The following is an 18,897-nucleotide window of genomic DNA, read 5'->3' on the forward strand; positions in this document are numbered from 1 at the left end:
GCATACATTAAAAAAAACGTGCTTCCCCCTGCACTGTCAGCTGAGGTGGAGTCAGGCTGCTGACCTTTGTACTCCATGGCTTTCAATGACCTTGGTGATTGTCCTCTGGCTGCCTGAGGCTGGAGGGCCCCGGCATATTGAGGGCCTCTTGCACAGGTGTAGGAACCACCTTTGTCATTGCAGCTACATGAGGCACTGACAGAGGGGCTGAACAGCCACTGTCCACATCAGGAGTTCCCTGAGAGGAGCCTCCAGCTGCATCAGGCAACTGCTCCTCCACCCTTTCAGGGCACAATTGTCCCACTCTGCTCACCTGAGGAGTCTGTGATCTGTCAGTGACTCCACGCACCTCACCACCCCCCCTCACCCCCCACTGCCCAGCCTTTGTTCCATGGAGCTCATGGAGATGGCGAAGCATGCAGGTCTACATGAATCTTCAGCATCCACTGGGTGGTGTGCTGGATGTGGCTCTCAAAAGGGTCACCACTATTTCCATGGAGGAAGTCAAGCATGCACGTGCCAGAACTAGTGATGGGGATAGAGCAGGGGAATGGGATTGATCGGAATGCTCTAAAGAGAACCAGCATGGATTTAATGGGCTGAATGGCTTCCTTGTGTGCCGTAATGACTCTATGATTCTAGGACAGGTGGCTTTCATGGCTTGGATGGACTCCTCCATCAACCCGGCTAGGGTGTGTAGAGCCTCTGGAAGCTCCGCCAGATGTTCCCACACCTCATGCTGCTGTATCAGCATCTGCCCCCTTGATGACAACTCCAAATGCATGTTATCAGCCTGAAGCTCAGCATCACCCAGGCCTCCCACAGTCCTCCTGGAGTGAGTGGCTTTGGCTTTCACAGCCTCCGTCAGATGCTCAAGCACGTCTGTTGTGTGCTCACCGGGTTGTGATCCTGAATCTACGCATGCACGGATACCCACTGATGTGAGAGCATCTGCCCGGAGATTCTAGGAGAGGAACCTTCACAGAGGTTGACATGTCACAGACAGGCAATGCTGCTGCCTGTCCATTGCCAGTGACTGGGTGGGAATTCCCTCTTTACTAATCCCACATTCACACCTAGTCACACGTACAACTGCAAGGAAAGCAATATGTGGTGCACTCACCTTGGCATATCACATGAGGTCATTAGCCCTCTTGTCGCACTGCAGCCAGAATTGAGGGATGACCCCACAGCTACTGACCTCTTCTATGATCTCTGTCCAGGCTTGCTTTGTCTAGCAGGCCATTCTCCTCATCCCAAGCCTAGGAGAAGAGGATCTCCCTCCTTACCGGAGCAGCCTGGAGGAGAACCTGCAGGGAGGCATCAGTAAATTGTGGGGCCACCCTGGATCGTCCTTCAGCCATTCGAAGTAATGCCTTGTTCTTCAGATCTCCCTCTGTGTTGTCTGTGTGGATGATTCCATTTGACAGAAGGTTGACAGCCCTTTAAATATGACACCAGAGCTTCTAATGGCATGACTCCATGCCAGGTGAGGCAGATGGAATGGGGAGAGAATCATGTGCAGTATAAACGCTAGCACAGTCTTGTTGGGATAAATGGCCTATGTCTGTGCTGTATATTCTATTTTAAAAAGTTACTTCTGACTCAGAGGCGACTGCTACCCCAGAGTCACAGCTGATACCTGTCACTTTAATGGATGTTAACTCGTTCCCCAGCATTATTGCAGGTGCTTTCAAATTGGAAAATAGTTTTAATGCATCTAACCTTCCAGAAAGTACACAAGGATGTGCCATGCTGTGTAAATTTAAAAATAGAAGAAAAAACTAATTCTGATTTTATGCCTTCTCTCATTCTCTTTGTGCTCAGAGAAATTTTCCCCTTTAGGATCAAATGACCTTAAGATATACTCTGATATATGATATTGTAAAAACAGGAAAATAAGAAAATATATCAGAGACGTACCACACTGGTTTTAGTCCAGATCTAATGTTAAATTTTAACAAAGTGCATCATTATAAGGCGGCAGCATACATTCTGTTCTAATGGACCTTGGCAATCACCCAGATAGAAGCTGCATAAATACAGGAAGCAAAGGGAACGCTGCCAATTTCTTTCAGTTCACTTCTACATCAGGACAGCCATAAACCTCTTGTCTGGTTTTGAAAAGGTAGCCAAAGGATTATATTTTTATGACCTTCTTATGTCAAGGCTTTGAGTTGGAATGGTAAATGAGGCTGTGTGATGTCATCAGAAGAATTTTCTTTCACAGTGGAAAATAGCAAAGATAGAGGAATAATATTCAAATATGGCTAATGGCATTGAAGATGGTCTTTTCTTTCCATAGCAAAAAATCAAATGGACATAAATTTGAATTGTTATTATTCTAATTGAGCAATTAACATATGGCAAATCGCCTCTCCAGAGGGGGTTGCATGCAAGCAGCCTAATGCGCTCCAGTGAAATGCAGAAGTTGGTGGGTTGGAGCCAGCTTCCTGGTGTGCTGTCAATTTCTTCAGTTTTAATCCCCACCCGCGCTCAAACCCCATGTGTTCCTGCAGATTAAAATTCAGCCTTGCATGTCTCCGTTAGGATTCTATCTGATTGGTTGAAGAGCGTCGCTGTTTCTTGCTCTGCTCATAGACATCACAGATCCACGGTAGGTGCCCCACTGGATCAGATGCCAGATTTGAACAAGTCTGTGCTGGAACGTCCATGAAAATTTTTGTGGGCAGCAGTCAGTGAGGTGAACGGTGAACGCTGTTTATTTGCTGCCGACCACAAAATCCGAGCCATACTTTAATAAAATTTCTTATTGCAATCTTTGTATACATACTTTATACTATTTGATTTCTTAAGGATATGTTTCAAGTTGCTCTGAAGCTGCCACTCCACCAGGAAATATGCAAGTTGATGCAGGGATCATTTGCCTCTTTTGCCTGGCTCTCCCTACAGTGGCATAATTAGGAGGAGGCAGGAGGAAAATGATAATCACAAACATATATTTCACTAATACATGGCACAGTTTGTTAAACTCCAGAAAGCTTGTTGTGGAAGGATAATGCTGGAGCCTATATTTACTCAGTTTCACATTTATTATACAGAGTAAAAGGGTTACAAACATGTAGCTCCTCACTCAAAACCCTCCACCACTGTCAGTGTCTGCTTATAAGTGCTCAAGTAAGACCCCATTTAACACCCTCCACCTGCATATAATCAAACAATTGATACACAATTAACAGATTAACACAGTTCACTGGTGCTCTGACGTGCTGTTACATGTGGAGAAAGAACTTTATTACATTAAGCAAATACATCTTTACCATTAATTACAATTCCACTACCATCTCTGCATTTATTTTACTAAAGTTGTTACACATTCAGAGTTGAAGCAACTATTGAATTCTATACTTAATTCTTGAAGACCATCTGCAGGCAACATTTTACATCCTAAAACAAATGGGAGTTTCGGCTATTGTTGCTCAGTGATGGAGACCACAGAGAAAGTCATATGGATATTAGTTTTGATCCTGTGACATCCAGTAGAACGACACCAGGACTGACAAACTGCAGTGCATGAGCAGCAATTCAATGAAAAGCAATCACTTCCAATTCAGTTCACCAAAATTTCTGCTGTGATAGTTGCTAAAAACAAATGGATTTAAATTGGGACCTTTTTTCAGGAACTGTTTATTTTGATGATCTGCACAATACTAATTATGAGGTTGATAAACTTTAAATAAAATGCACTTGTCTAAATTTTCATTACTACTTGCTGGTAAAGACATGTAATACAGCTCCTGATAGTGATCATAATTAAAGCAAGGGGAATTTTATCTCAATACAAATGTCAATCAGTAGGTTCTTTAATTAGAGTTCTGCCAAAATGAAAGGTTAGCTGCTTGTGTTCCAGCTTTGAAGGTCAATGAACTCCCAGTTTCTATTCTGTCAAGCTTGAAAAGGAAATAGTTCTGTTCAGGGGGAAAGTGAACTGAATCAATATCTCATGATTTTTTCATTGGAACCTTCATTATGACACATGCAAGGCAGCTTAGCACTTAGCAAAATAATTTTGGGAGACATGAGCTCTGTAATAACCAGAAATGTTCCAAATTTCAACAGTATTTGTATCAATAGCTTTTAAATATCAGAAATCTGGATTGTTTTTGTAGAGCAGGCAAGGCAGAACTGGCACTGATTTTTTACGAAAGGAAAAGCAACAGACATTAGATAGTTATGGACTTCCTATGAAATCAATGATCAAAAATTTAACCACATCAGAAGCATGCTATCATACTTTCAGATCAGAGGTTATATCAGATATGGTGGTGATGTAGTAGCAATGACACTAGACTAGTGACCCAGGCTATTACTCTGGGGACATGGGTTCAAATCCCACCACAGCAAATGATGAAATTTGAATTCAATTAATCTGGGAATTAAAACGCAAGTCTAATGGTGACCATGAAACCATTGTCGATTTTTGTAAAACCCCATCTGGTTCATTAATGTCTTTCAGGGAAGGAAATCTGCTGTCCTGGTCTGGTCTACATGTGACTCCAGACCCACAGCAATGTGGCTGACTCTTAAAAAATGCTCTCTGAAATGGCCTAGCAAGGCACTCAGTTCAAGGGCAATTAGGGATGGTCATTAAATGCTGGTCTAGCCAGTGGTGGCAACATCTAATGAATTTAAAAAATCATATAAATAAACAATAACATAAAAAATGCTGCATTACCTATTTATCAGCCACTATCTAGTTAACAAATCCAAATCTAGCTTTACTCTCTCTCTATATATATAGAGAGAGAGAGAGAGTGAGGGAGAACTTATCCATAAACGTAATTATTTATTATAATCCATCTCGTGTTTTCTTTTGTTTGAGGTAAGGTATGGGAATGCTGGAAATGTTCCTCTACAGCTAATGCTAACTTCAAACAGTCCCAAGGCAGGTACAGGATTGGACCAAGCAGCTTTTACAGCCCAAGTGTAGCATTTCCATTTGCTGCTCTACTTATGCTAATATTCAGTTACAATGAGGCTGCCTAGTTAAAAATCAGTTGGCCCCACATTGAAGGCAATTTTGTGCCCTCGGGGAACAAGATACATAGAATGCCTAAATGGATTGTTTGTAAATTAATGTGGTGATGTAGGCCCAAGGTTCTTTTGACAATACATCAGGTGCAAGTCTTCAGGTTTATGTATTGAAGGACTTTATTACCAACAGTAAATAAAATAAGGTAGGGTGCGAAAGGGCTGTTAATTAAAAAGAAATTTAAAAATGCACTTAGTGGACAGCATGTCTAGAAGCCAGGAAATCGGGCAAGGAATAGGTATATAATTGACATGGATACTCTGACCGATCCTTAGAATTTATTGCAAAATAAATAATTTTGCTGTTAAGCTAGAATCCATACCTTGAAGAGAACATGAAATAACACCAGCCAATTAATATTCTCACTGACTTGTTCTTGGACTGCAATAAAAACAGAAGGTGCTGGAAATACTCAGCAGGTGAGACAGCATCTGTGGAGAGAGAAGCAGAATTAACGTTTCAGGTCTGTGACCTTTCATCAGAACTGGCAAAACCTCTGTCCAATGGAGTTGTCAGCAGGCCATGCATCTGTCAGGTTCTAATATGGGTTGGATAATACAGGACAGTGTTGTTCTACTCACAAACAACTGCATAGAATAGAGAATTCTATGTGGTCAGCAACTGCACTGATAAACGTGGATTTCTGCAGCAAAAAAAGCACATGGACCCGAGACTGCATATACATATATTACAATAGGAGATGATGTAGTTTAAAAAAGAGAATAAAGACAATAATGGTTCCATATTTTATTACTGCTACATTTATGGATACATATTTGACTGTATCATGAGTGTAAAAAAATAACACAATATCAAAAATTTCCACAAAATTTACATAGAATGTTATTTTTCCAACATTTTTCAAATTTGAACTGCAGCTAAACACTGCAGGCACAACTTGAATAACTGTTACAGTTTCAGAATTAATAGGTGTGCAAAGATTACTGAATTCTTAAGGCCTTTACAATGCAGTAAAATGAGGCAAGAAAGAAATGGTCAAAAATATATAGCCATTTGCATGACCTCTGTATACTGAGCTCATAATCAGAATCAAAACAATACTCCAGATAGAAAGGGATTTAATTCAGCAAGTGAAGCTGGTGTGTTCTTTACGTAGCCTGATTGCAAAACTGTCAAAATATTTTCTGAGGAAAAAAATTCCCCTTAATGTCATTCAGTCATTGTAAATTGTCCCAAGTATTTATCTTCGCAGGAGAATCCATTTTACTTCATTTTTACGGAGCTGCTCACATTATAAGTTCTTGTGAATCACACAGGGTGGGCAATATGGCTGTGTACTATTACAGTCACCAGCAATGTTTCTATGGGATTAGCCAGGAACAGACAAGATGTTAAAAAGTTGAGCCAAATATTGCTGACACTCACGGGCTACCTCATTCACTCCCTCAGCAACTTGCCTGAGAAGTTGTGACAAACCCAATTAAAATGAAGTCCTAGTTATAGGAAGCCCTAGGACACAAATCTATCAATTTATGGTTTGGAATAATGGGCCGCCTTTCCTTCCAATATGCCTAATGAATCCCACTGTGAAAAAAGAGAGGTAATTTTGTTTTGTGAACAATTCTCTTCTCATTGAATAAAATGTATCAGTGCTAAGGCCGACCTTTGCCCGTTCCAAATGCTGTTGCTTTGTACAAATTAAACAAACATCCTATACTATTCATAACAACTTCAGAAAACATCCCCATTGCACCTTTGTTACTTTTGCATTTCATACTCCAGCCACCTTTGTACCCTCTCTGAATTAGATTGCCAAACTCTGGCAAATAAAACAGAATAAGACAGCTTTATGTTGTGTTATTCATCCACAAACATTGGAACTCATGAAGTTAGAACATTTTATTTCAAAATTCTGAGCTGACTTCAAAGCTGTGATTTAGAGTTACAAAGGTAGAAAGTGAATTTCACAAGCGTTCTCCTACTCATCCATTGTAACTTTGCTGGATGATCCACAGAATTCTGGGGAAAATGGTGCAAATGCCATCGATGCAGATTTTTCTAGTTTTTCTGTAGCTCTTCTGCCAAACTTCAGGTGGACTAGAAGAGCACTCGTGGAAATTTTCCCCCCATGGTGTTTTGGGCAGTGCAATGGTTAGCACTCTGTCCTGTGTTAGCTGTGGCTCAATGGTAAAACTCTCACCTGAGTCAGAAGGTCAGAGGTTCAAGTGCTACCCCAGAGACTTGAGCACAAAATCTAGGCACTGGTTCAGCACACCACTGTCAGAGGGGCCATCTTTCCGATAAAGTGTTACACTGAGGCCTTATCTGCCCTTTTAGGTGGGCATAAAGGATCCAGTGACGCTATGCAAAGAATAGCTGGGGAGTTTTACCCAGTGTCCTGGCCAATATTTATCCCTAAACCAAAATCACTGAAAATGATCCTCTGATCAATACATTGCTGTTTTTGGGACCTTGTGGTAAGCAAATTGGCTGCCATGTTTCCTACAATAAAATGGTAGCTACACTTGAAAAGTTCTTCATTGGCTGTGATTTTAAGATGGCCAGCAGTTGAAAAAGGCACTACTTAGAAGCAAGTTTTTATTTCTTTTCCTCAATGGCAGTACAGTTTGGGTCCAGCTCAGATTGAAGAAATAAAAGTATTATTTCTCTACCAATGGGAAGAATTCTCTGTGAGATGTGGTTGGCCAGCCTTAACTCAGTCCTCAGCCAGTGAAAAGCAAAAGAAAAACACCCTTAATTCAATTGAAATTGACAGCTTCATTCAAAAAGGCCATAATAATCATGTACCAAGCTGTAGTTGGGTTAGGCATGTTGTTGTGGGAGTATTGAGGGAGATTTACTCTGCAGCTAACCGAGTAGTGCTTGATGTTGATACTGGGTGACAAAAATAGAAATCTTATTCCTTCCATGGCACTGATACTCCTTAATTTTTTAAGTACAAACATTTACAAGAAAAGTAAATCAAGATGAACAAAAAGCCAACCACTCTAGTCCAATTCTTGAAAGAACTGACATTTTATCCTGTGAATGTGCTTCTTACGAAATCATGTATGGAGATATCAGTTATATGAGGTTGTAGCTGGAGGATTACAAAAGGTTGGAGGCGTAATATGTAAGAAAGTAAAGAGGGACAAAGAATTTTATTATACAAATCCTTCAAAATTTATGAACATTTTTAGTTATAATGTCATAAATTTTAGTTGAGTTTAAAGTTTTGGAACAATGTTCCCTCTAATCTACATGGGTGCTTGGCTGCACAGCAATCTGGAATGTGCCGTGCAGGGAACCATCAGACCATGCACAAGCAACATTCTCTTTAAGCTGTATGCAAGTGGACCATGCGTCAATCTTAAAGGGATTGCGCAATGCAACAAGCCAGCCACGCACAGCAAACAGAAGTTAGAGGGAATGTCGCATAGGAACATTTCATTTTTGACATTTTTGCAATACAGGCCAACAAAATCAATACTTTCACATAAGATAATTTGACCTCAAGTTTCTTAATCCCATTGCACCCTACTATTTACTGACATACAGAGTAAATGCATTTTGTTTTATCTATCACATGTAAAAGCACAAGCACCACCACAGTCTGCCATAGTCAGCCATCTTGCACAACTATTTAAAATATGCTTAACATGTTCACTACTTGAAGTGAGTACCTTTCTTTTAATTTGACTCAAATGTCACCAATTTGTTATATCAGAAGAGATTGTCATTACCAAATGATGTGGTAGGAATACGGGATTAGTGTGGGATTAGTATAAATGGGTGGTTGATGGTCGGCACAGACTCGGTGGGCCGAAGGGCCTGTTTCAGTGCTGTATCTCTAAACTAAAAAAAAAAAATCCTTTCAAAGAACATTAGGCATAAAACAAAGGCCTAGATTTTACTCCAGTTGGCATGTTAGCTGTAGGGGGGAGTTTGACCTGTCCAGATGACTCCACCACATTCCCACTGATTTTTGCTTTGGGGTGGGGTAGGAGCAGTACTACCTCCTCATTGAAAGGGAGGGAGGAAATTGGAGTGCTGCTGCATTTAAAATGCTGAATCTAATCAACATGGGGAGCTGCCTGGATTTTTTGGAGAGCAGTAATGACAAGGACAGACAGAAACAGTTTCAAGAGGTAGGGGAATCAGCACTAAGACAGGAGTTGCATATTTGCACATACATCCTTGGATAATTTACTAGCTGAAATAATGATAGATGGGAGAGCCTTTTGGATATTGAGGCAAGAAGCTCCATAGTAAGGTGGTTCAATGCCTATAGATGGAGGTTGCAGTTGCAGTTACTGCAACATCTATCAATCCAAGAGCTGTCACACAGTTCAGAAAGGATCAATGATCTAACAAGAGAGGCCAGGTAAGTCAAGGCACTGTTCCTAAGGCACCTCCTGTATTAATGGTTGAGGATTCTCTCACCCCCTTACCTCATGCTCTTTCTTTGCAATCAGCTGGGTGTCAGGGAAACTGTCTTGTGCAAAGAACCACCTCTGGAAACAGTGAAGCACCATGTTAATTCATAAGCACACTGAGAACTCACTGTGCTTACCACAAGGGGTTCTAAGCATTTTGAAGGACAGTTGATTTCAGAGGACAAAACAATTATATGTCTTATCATCATGGAATGCATGTGCTCATATTGGGGAAAAGAAGTATCCATGCCACTCACATTCCTTTAACATTATGTTCTCTCCTTGCAAAGAATAGTAGCAAAAACTGCTATACTTCAAGGGTCAGGCTCAACACTTTCTCAGGGCTTATGTACCTGATTCAGACTATTTGGGCTATAATGAAGTAGCATCACAGAGCCCCACATTAGTGAGCTGGAAGGAGTGGTCACAGAGATCATGGTCTCTCTGGGGAGTGGAAATATATTTACTTCTGTAATGCGGTAATAGGGTATTGAGTAAAACAGGAAATGGACCTGTATTTCAGAATTAGTATCCTAGTTTCTAAATTATCATTAATACAATGTTGTTTCAGCACTTTAATCTTCCCAACCAAACTTTTATATCTGTATACTAATTAAATAAAATATGGAAATTCACAAGATTTTCATGAATAGCCATTGTGTAGTAATTCAGGAGCACAGGGTAACAACACCAGTTTGGTAGTGAACATGTTAAGCCACCATATTACTCAAAATAAGATATTTAAAGGCATAAACACTCAGATTGGGGTTGTTTCGAAATGTTAGTACATTCAAACATACTGTATGACTAAAACATCAGGTTACAAGTGCCTGCAGGGCTTGAAGCATCTAGTTATACCAACCTTATCAAAGTGCACAGGAGATCAACACATTTTGATTAATACTGACTGATAAAGAAGAAGGCATTCCATCATAAATAAAGATAATCAGCTAAAATGAAGGTAGTCTTAAAATGCTTCCAGGTTGTACAGCTCCAGTGAGTTCAGAACATAGCATACAACAATCTATGTGTTTTATTTCACACTAGTATGTCATAGATGCATTTAACCATGCATTCAGAAGCCCACATAGAATTTCAAGTTGTAGGGTTTCCTTTCATTGCCCTGTATAGACAAACCTAACAAAACACAATTCATCACAATGTCTTCTTTAACATACCTCATTCTTAAAATGAAATGCTTGAAACAACAATATAATTCCCATAAAAAGGAGAGCAAAGCCCAGATGATATATTGTGCACATCTTAAAATGTAATTGTCCTAAAGCTGGAATGTGTAAAACCAGAAGGGGAAAAATCTAGAAATGGATTAATATTTATTTTAAATTCTGCATTGGTGTTTAAAAATATATACAAAAATGGAGGTTAAAATATGAAGGGCAAAATAGCTAAATAACAGAATGGAATCATAGATATGGAAATCACACAAGTCCTGATTTTCAGATTATTTAACAACCTGTTTATATGCTTCAATTGTTTCAACTAGGGATGTGAGAACTGGTGTGAACATTTTTCTAAGTTTCCAAAAATGTTATCATCTTTTATCATCACCATTAAGCTATTCGTAGCCATCTAGGTTTTGCCATTTTGTGCGATTTTGCAAAGCAATCAATCAAGTATTGGCTAAAGTATTATAAAGGTATACCAGGTCAGGCATAGCAGGGCTAGATGAAGATCAAAACTCCTTCTACCTTGCCCCAATAAAACGCCTTGACGAAATCTCAGAAGGGCAATCCTACAACATCTTACGTATTTTCTCACATTTCACTGCAGACATCCTTAAGAAGAGATTGCCAATTTTTGACAAATTCTTTGTAGTTTTTTTCCTGTTCGCTCACACCCACTAGAGAACATAGGAACAGCAGTAGGCCATTCAACCCTTGGAGCCTGTTCTGCTGTTCAGTTAGATCATGGTTAATTTTAAGACTGTGCCCTCATATTCTGAATTCCACCACCAGAAGAAATAGATTATTGGGGCTGGATTTTCAAATCAGGGTCAGGAACTGGGTCCCGACCCCACATCTCACCTGCATTGCTCTGGTGATACTATTTTTAAATGTAAATACCCTAGTTGGGCAGGAGGTGAGCTTGGTGCCCAATTAGTGGCGCCAAGTGTCTCCAGGAGGCAGGAGCTGCCTGCCTGGTGGCAGCGGCAAAGACAGGTGGCAGCCATGTTGGAGACTGGTGCTGCCTTGCTGAAGAGAGCAGGTGCGTCAACGAGGATGAAAGAGGTCACGTGGGAAAAATGAAGGTCCAGCATTAGCACCAGCACAAGAAGGTCCATTAGAAAACAATTTTAAGACAAAAACAAATAAACTTTATTGACCCAGCAGTGCAGTTGTACACTCACATTCACCACACTGTTTAGGTTTGCCGAAATTAAGTTTAAAAATTCCATTCTGCACCAGACAAACCCTTTAACAAAGTCCTTAAGGAGCTTAAGGGGCTGTTAACTGGTGGTGACAGGTTTCCCATTCCTTCTCCCCACAGCCCTTTGAAGATCTGGCCCGGGTGTCGAACATATCAAATCCTTTTATAATTTTAACATTAGATTATTCCTCAATTTTCTAAACTTAAGGAAATACAACTCAAGTTTATGAAACCTGTGTTCATAATTTAACACTGTAAGCCGCAGTCTCATTCTAGTGAATCTGCACTGTGCCCACTCCAAGGCTAATATATCCTTTCTGTGGTGCTGTTTCCAAAATGGAGCACAGTACTCCAAATGAAGTCTGTGTAAAGTTCTGTACAACTAAAGTATAACTTATTCTCCTTTGTATTCTAGCCCAGTAGAACTTTTTTGATTTTTTTTTTGTACCTGTGCACTAGCTTTAATGATTTGTGTACATGGATCCTTAAATTCCTTTCTTCCTCTACAGTTCCTCATCATAAAGAAAATATTTTGATTTGTCTCTTGTGGATCCAAAGTGGATGGTTTCACATCTCCCACATTTAAATGCTCTCCTGGCCTTTCACGTAATCTGTTTAGGCCTCTCTGTAACTTCTTGCTCCCATCGACACAACTTACTGTGCCCCCTAAATTAGTGTCATCTGCAAATTTGGATATAAATCTCTCTATTCCTTCATTCAATTCACTGAAGTGTATGGTGAAAAGCTGAGGCCCGGTACAGATTCCTGAGGAACACAACATCACACATCTGCTAATCAAAGTATATTCTCTTTATCCCTAGTTACCCCAGTTACCAACCCATGTCACAAGATTACCTCCAATTCTGTGCACTTTTATTCTTGCTAACAATCTCTTGTGTGGATCTGATCAAATGCCTTCTACAAATAGATAACATCCATAAACACTTCCTTATTCACCATGTTTGTGGCCTTTCAAAAAAGTCAACTAGATTATTCAGACAAGGCCTAACTTTTACAAATTCATGCTGACTCTCTGATGAGCTCATACTTGTTTAGGTGCACAGTCACTCTGCCCCGATGATACATTCAGTTACTTCCCCACAGACAACATTAAACTGACAGGTCTGTAGTTTTCTGGTTTCTCCCTCCCACCTTTCTTAAATCATTGACTGACTTTTGTGATTTTCCAATCCAAAGGCACAACTTCCAAATAAAGAGAGCTTTGGAAAATTCTGTGTGGCATCTGCAATTTCCTTACCTGTTTCTTTTATTACCATGGAGAGGAAACCATCAAATTCTCTAGATTTGTCCATCTAATTGCAGCCAGAGAATCACCTGCATTAGCTTCTCTTACGAATCTTTCTCTGTTACCTCAGAAGTTTCCCAAAGATCTATCCTTCTATTTCTCCTCTATATGCTACCCCCTCAGCGATATTATCCAAAAGCATTAGGTTCCACATGTATACCAACACTTAGCTCTATCTCACTGCCACCTCTCTGGACTCCTGTTTGCCGACATCCAACGTTAGATGAGCAGAAATTTCCTCCAACTAAAATTGGGAAGACTGAAACCATTGTCTTTGATCCCTGCTATAAAATCCATTTCTTGGCCACTTGTTTGTGTCCCTGGTTACAGTCTTAAGCTAATCAAGACCGTTGGCAACTTTGGTGTTCTGTTTGAGACCAAGATGCGTTTCCAACAACATATCTGCACCATTATCAAGACTGTCTATTCCATCTCTATAATATTGCTCAACTCTGACCCTGCATCGGCTCATCTGCAGCTGAAACTCTTATCCATGCCTTTGTTACTTCTAGACTTGACCATTTAAATGCTCTCCTGGCTGCCCTTCCATCTTCCACCCTACATAAACTTATGGTCATCCAAAATTCTGCTGCTCCTGTCTTAACTCATTCCAAATCTCATTCACCCATCAGGCTGGATTTTACAGCCCTCACAATGTCGGGGGTCGTGGCAGGAGGGGCTGGAAAATGCCTCCAGCAGAGGCTCGCCATGGGCCTCGATGATGGGATGGCCTGACCCGATATTGTCGGTGGCAAGGCCTTGTGGCAGCCCCCCTGCCGCTCGGTGATGGGAGACAAATTTACATAGGCAAAATTATATAAATAAAGGAATTAAGTACTAACTCACTCTGGTGCCATGTTGGTGTCAGTGGCGGCACTCCCGTGCCTTCGAATCGCCGTCCAGAGATTCAAGGCGGAACACTGGTGGGGAGGGGGGAGCAGATGTTTCTCTGTGCAGGGGGGTGGGAGCAGTGTAAAACTCCTCCGATTGGTCTGGGGAGTGATGGGAAGGGGTATTGTTTAAAGTTGATGAACTTTGTGAGGGTAAAGTCGGCAGCACAAGGTAAGTGTTTTGTGGGGGGCGAGGGCAAGTGATTACTTGTATGCTTATTGGGCGGGGGTGGTTTGGGAGAGGGTCGGGATCACTTTATTCTTTTTTTAAAAATTAGTAGTCCTTTAAAAATGTTAATTATACTCTAGGGCTCAAAATCCTTCAAAAATGGCGTTGGCGCCTGTGCAGTTGCGCCTGACGCCATTGCCGGGGTTGGACCACTGGCCCCCTCCACATCATGGGTGGTGGGGGGCAGTCCGCCCCAACCATTTAAATGAGCCACCTCGTTTCGTGTGACTCCATGAAGCTTGGTCCACACGTGCGGGCCATCGACCTTCACTTGCTCCCCATCCAAGAATGCCTCAATTTTAAAATCCTCTTCCTTGGTTTCACGTCTCTCTATGGCCTCGCCCATCCCTATATCTGTAGACTCCTCTAACTCTATAAGTCTTCAAGATCTCTGCACTCTTTGAATTCTGGCCTTTTGTGCATGCCTGACTTTAATTACTCCACCATTTCAGCTGCCTTGGCCCTAAGCTCTGGAAATTCCTCCCTAAACCTCTCCAAATCTCTACCGTTCTCTCTTCTTCTAAGATGCTCCTTCTCACCTACCTATTTGATCAACAGTTTGATCATTTATTGTGATTTCTCCTTCTGTGGCTTGGTGTCAAAGATGTCAAAAATGTTCTTAGTGATATTGCTCTTGTTAACCGCCTTGGGACATTTTACTATATTAAATGCGCTATATAAATGTACATTGTTATTGTTATTATAATTCCCATTATTTTCTCCTTCCCATTTTCGAATTATGTGCCCTGTCTTGACTTATTTTTAGGTCCCTTTGTGGTGCTGGTATGTTGTTCTCTTATGGTGAAAATAGATACATGGTATTCATTTAAAAAGTCTGCAATTTCCTTATTATCCATCATCCTATCACCTGATTCTGCCTTTTCCTGGTTTGGTACCGGCAACCACTTATAGAGAATAATCTTTTCCCACTAGTGTAAGTCGACTGCAAATCCAACTCAGAATGAAAAGTCAGCTTGCGACACTCGATGCATTGGAGGGATTTTTTTCTGGATTACAAATTTAATAGGCTTGTGTGGCGCATTAACACCAACATGGCCAGCTGGGCTGAATGGCCGGTTTCTGTGCTGTAAGTTCTAAGTAATAAAAAATAAAGCAAATTACAAATTGAATTGGAAATGGGTCATGTTTAATTCTATTTGATTGATGCAAACAACTCAGTTTCCCCTGCTCCCATCACTTGCAGTGCCTCACCCAAGTGGTCATTATTCATTTGTTGGTAAGTGATGATGATTGTGGAAAGGCTATTCAATCATGCAGAGCATCACATATGAACCTAATCATGCCATTATCAAATGTCCAAACATGAAAACTTCCAACAGGATTGCTGGATAACGATTTGGAGCAGGAACCATGGATGAAAACTAAAGCTGCTGAGACTAAGTGTAAAACCCCTGCTAACACCCCGATGCAAATCAGCTAACTCAGCATAGATAGAAACATATAAAATAGGAGCAGGAGTAGGCTATTCAGCCCTTCGAGCCTGCTGCACCATTCATTATGATCATGGCTGATCATCCAAATCAGTAACCTGTTCCCGCTTTCGCCCCATACCTTTGATCCCTTTAAACCCAAGAGCTATATCAAACTCCTTCTTGAAAACATACAATGTTTTGGCCTCAACTGCTTTCTGTGGTAGTGAATTCCACAGGCTCACCATTCTCTGGGTGAAGAAATTTCTCTTCATCTCTGTCCTGAAAGGTTTACCCCGTATCCTTAGACTATGACCCCTGGTTCTGGACTCCCCCACCATCGGGAACATCCTTCCTGCATCTATCCTGTCAAGTCTTGTTAGAATTTTATAGGTTTCTATGAAATCCCCCCCTCACTCTTCTGAACTCCAGTGAATATAATCCTAACCGACTCAATCTCTCCTCATATGTCAGTCCCACCATCCCAGGAATCAGTCTGGTAAACCTTCGCTGCACTCCCTCTATAGCAAGAACATCCTTCCTCAGATAAGGAGACCAAAACTGCACACAATATTCCAGGTGTGGCCTCACCAAGGCCCTGTATAATTGCAGCAAGACATCCCTGCTCCTGTACGCGAATCCTCTTGCTATGAAGGCCAACATACCATTTGCCTTTTTTACTGCCTGTTGCACCTGCATGCTTACCTTCAGTGACGGGTGTACGAGAACACCCAGGTCTCGTTGCATATTCCCCTCTTTCAGTTTATAGCCATTCAGATAATAATCTGCCTTCCTGTTTTTGCTGCCAAAGTGGATAACCTCACATTTATCCACATTATACTGCATCTGCCATGCATTAGCCCACTCACTCAACTTGTCCAAATCACCCTGAAGCCTCTCTGCATCCTCCTCACAACTCACCCTCCCACCCGGTTTTGTGTCATCTGCAAATTTGGAGATATTACGTTTAGTTCCCTCATCTAAATCATTAATATATATTGTGAATAGCTGGGGTCCTAGCACCGATCCCTGTGGTACTCCACTAGTCACTGCCTGCCATTCAGAAAAAGACCCATTTATCCCTACTCTTTGTTTCCTGTCTGCCAACCAATTTTCTATCCATCGCAATACACTACCCCCAATCCCGTGCGCTTTAACACGCTAATTTCTCATGTGGGACTTTGTCGAAAGCCTTCTGAAAGTCCAAATAAACCACATCCACTGGCTCCCCCTCATCAACTCTACTAGTTACATCCTCAAATAATTCTAGTAGATTTGTCAAGCATGATTTCCCTTTCGTAAATCCATGCTGACTCTGCCCGATTCTACCACTGTTCTCTAAGTGCTCTGCTATAAAATCTTTGATAATGGACTATAGAATTTTCCCCACTACTGATGTCAGGCTGACTCGTCTATAATTCTCTGCTTTCTCTCTACCTCCCTTTTTAAATAGTGGGATTACATTTGCTGCCCTCCAATCTGTAGGAACTGTTCCAGAGTCTATAGAATCTTGGAAGATGACCACCAATGCATCCACTATTTCTAGGGCCACTTCTTAAGTACTCTGGGATGTAGATGATCAGGCCCTGGGGATTTATCGGCCTTCAATCCCATCAATTTCCCCAACACCATTTCTCTACTCATACTGATTTCTTTTAGTTCCTTTCTCTCACTAAGCCCTGTGTTCCCCAACATTTCTGGTAGATTATTTGTGTCCTCCTTTGTGAAGACAGAACCAAAGTATGCATTTAGTTGGTCAGCCATTTCTTTATTCCCCATAATAAATTTCCCTGTTTCTGACTGTAAGGGACCTACATTTGTATTCACCAATCTTTTTCTTTTCACATACCTATCGAAACTTTTACAGTCAGTTTTTATGTTCCCTGCAAGCTTGCTCTTGTCCTCTATTTTCCCCTTCTTAATCAATCCCTTGGTTCTCCTTTGCTGAATTCTAAACTGCTCCCAATCCTCAGGTCTGTTGTCTTTTCTGGCAAATTTATATACCTCTTCCTTGGATCTAATGCTATCTCTAATTTCCCTTGTAAGCCATGGTTTGGCTACCTTTCCCATTTTACTTTTGTGCCAGATGGATGAATCCTGGGGACTTCCTGATTTGTATGACTGAACTATTCACACTGAGCCATCAATGAAATGTACCTGTTGAATGATCATTACTTAGCATTATCCTGTTGATTTGGCAAAGGGATTTAGCAGTAAATTTTATCTTGAAGTCTGCTAAAATACAACCTGATTGGGAAAAGGTGGAAATTTGGAAAACCATCTAAAGGTACAAATTAGATAAGCAGGCATCCAAGGAAGTGAACTGAGCAACAATGCAGGTTTCTGTAGAGAACAGTTGAGCCCACTTTCCAAAAATCACGTGACTGCTTTACAATGGGTAACATAACTTTCCTGTAGCAGCCCATGTCTTAATATCAGGCATCGCTTAGTGACTGCAATTTGCTTATCTCAGGCACATTATTCACTGCTTTGAAAAAGTTAGCAAAAGTGGAAACGATTATACTAAAACTGTGAAAATGTTTTTAATGTAATTTTGAGGTTTGTGTAGATACTGTGTAAATTTGATTTTTGATACTTTCGAGTCAGTCAATGCAAGCACTGGGAATAACAACCAGCAGTTTTAAAAGTATTTTTTTTATAAACAGCTATGTACAGTTTACTTGTAAGCAATATTAGTGCAGTCATATACTTAATAAAACATTATTTTCATGAAACATTAATAAAAATGTGAACTTGCATTTTTAATAAGCTCTTCCAAACAGAATTTGATTGGATTTTAGTGACAGAACTCCATTTAGGAACAGTATACTTGTCACTTGATAGAATTTTGTTGCTTCTAATTACATTTCTCACGCCAATTGAATTATTCGGTAAGCTCTGGAAATCATGTTCAATGACTAAAGGTGGTATAACACTGTGCTGCTCTCTATGGACTGCATCATAGCAATTATCTCAAATAATTGTATTACCTTCAGAATGATCCAGCAAAGCTTAACTTGGACTGGGATTTCTAGTTTAATCTTGCCCACAACAGCAAGATTTTTTTGGGGTCAAAGGACATTACCTAAAAACTGATGTTTTCCATATACAAGAAAATAGACTGTGCAACCCAAAAGTTCCCCTAGAACTACATTTCCTTCACATAATTCCCACATGTTTTATTGTACTACACAGGGACTGCAT

The sequence above is a fragment of the Heterodontus francisci genome, chromosome 13, assembly GCF_036365525.1.
Source record: "Heterodontus francisci isolate sHetFra1 chromosome 13, sHetFra1.hap1, whole genome shotgun sequence".
NCBI lineage: Eukaryota > Metazoa > Chordata > Chondrichthyes > Heterodontiformes > Heterodontidae > Heterodontus > Heterodontus francisci.